Raw genomic sequence first — 1,853 nt, forward strand, 5'->3', positions numbered from 1 at the left:
CGGAAGTACAAAACAATCCAAAGAAACCATAAATTACATACAGTTCCAAGGAGCACCTAACAATCTAACCTATTGGAGTGAGTCGAAGGCACGCGACTGCCGCTTCTTTACATCTGAAGCTGGCCGGACCATGTTTTGCACGACACATTATGCAATCCAGTTGGACCAACACACCGTAAGAGGTTTCGTCCCCATTAGGGAGACACAGTGATTGAGAAAACTGTCGGATCTATAGATAGGCGGGCCACCCGCCTTGCTCATCCCGACATCATCGCCAAGGAGGGGAGAGAGTGATTGATCCATTATTCACACAAGCATCTGACCTCCACCAAAACGATGCCCCCTGAAGGAAAGAGAATACTCTAGTCTCTCGGTCCCCCCTCCCTCTCGTCGCCACCGGAGTGGCCAAGGGAGGAAAGGGAAACCCCGGCTTCGCTGGTGGCTGGAAGAGGTAGTTGCCTGATCATTCTCCTGTCACTAGCAGGGAGGGGAAAGTATCTTTCTCCCAGATGAATTTATCTCAAAATATACATGAGATCATTGAGTAAATAGCATAAAACTACTGAAATTGGGGTTAGGGCACACACGAAATACCACACTTCCAAAATCTTGAATGATACCTACCACTATTTTGTAATTTTATTGCAAGGAGCTCCTGATGGTCGGTTTCGTTAAGTTTTACCCTTATTATGATAGGTCATGTCCACTTGCCAGGGTGACAAGGCAGCAAATATTAATATTGTTAGATTGAATGAGGGCCCACCCGTTAGTTTCTTCTTTCTCCGCTTTGTTCATTGTCCAAAAGCTCGGTTGCCTCGATGATGTGGATGAGGCCGACTTCCTCTTCAATGGGGGCGGCTCGAACGTCGACGACAATCTAGACAGAGGCGGCTCAACGCGACTGCCACCGGAGGGAGGAGAGCCAGGAACAGGAAAAACAGGGGAGGGTCTGGGCCTCCTTGGTCGTGCTCACCGCTGGTAATCCCTGACACGGCCGTGCGGGAAGAGTACTGGACAGGGATCGCGGCGTCATTCCGAGCCGCGTTGGGGGGGGGGGGGTGTCGACTACAACAATACACTTTTTCCATCAAGCTTTTTCCTTTTTTTTAGCAAACCAAGTTTTGTCTATTGTAAGTGGCCATTTCTTTATACTACTATAGAAAGAAGTTTATCAAGAATCCAAGCCAAAAGAGAGTGGAGTACTAGACACGCATTCGATCGGTGTCCCCTATCGTTTAATTGCATTAACATTTCGCATTCAAAACTCATCAGCGTCGCTAACTGCACTGCATTTTGCATTCAAGTCGTCAACGTCGCCACAAATGGGGATTGATGCCTGCCATTAAGCCGGGGAACGGGCGAACGGGCCGGGGATAGCTTTGAGCCAAAGGAAAGTCAGCTCCATCGCCGGCCTCTCGCCCGGCCGGCCGGGCAGCCAACCGTGAGACACCGACCCAGCTTGGCGGCCAGCTACATAACTCGGCTCGCAGCACCAGCTAGTAGAACGCTTCTTGTGCGGGTGTTGATTGGGACTACGAGAGGAGTACTTCAGTGCTTAATCATAAAGACAGACTACGAGACTACTACGAGAGTTCTGTGCATGACCGGGTCTAGGTCAAATGCATGTCTGATCTGGACATGACCCCGCCGGAGGAAACGATCAACCTCGCCGTGCCCCGGCCGGTTTAACGTACGTACGTACCTGTCACGGTCACATCGCCTGAGACGTCCGGCAGGTAGTACGTACGTGCCAGCCTTCGGGAAGACTCAAAGTGCACCTCGCGCGCAGTTATTGGCGTGGCCGGCGCCGTACGACTGCTGCGTCGCAGCGCGACGGGGACGACGACGGGAAC

General features: G+C 51.6%; 1 pseudogene; it reads left to right on the plus strand.

Moving 5' to 3' along the window:
* The window catches only part of LOC119350885, a 6,036-nt pseudogene extending 4,703 nt beyond the window's left edge, over positions 1-1,333 (plus strand).
* Positions 1,334-1,853: the final 520 nt, after the last annotated feature.

This window comes from Triticum dicoccoides, chromosome 1B (genome assembly GCF_002162155.2).
Source record: "Triticum dicoccoides isolate Atlit2015 ecotype Zavitan chromosome 1B, WEW_v2.0, whole genome shotgun sequence".
Classification (NCBI taxonomy): domain Eukaryota; kingdom Viridiplantae; phylum Streptophyta; class Magnoliopsida; order Poales; family Poaceae; genus Triticum; species Triticum dicoccoides.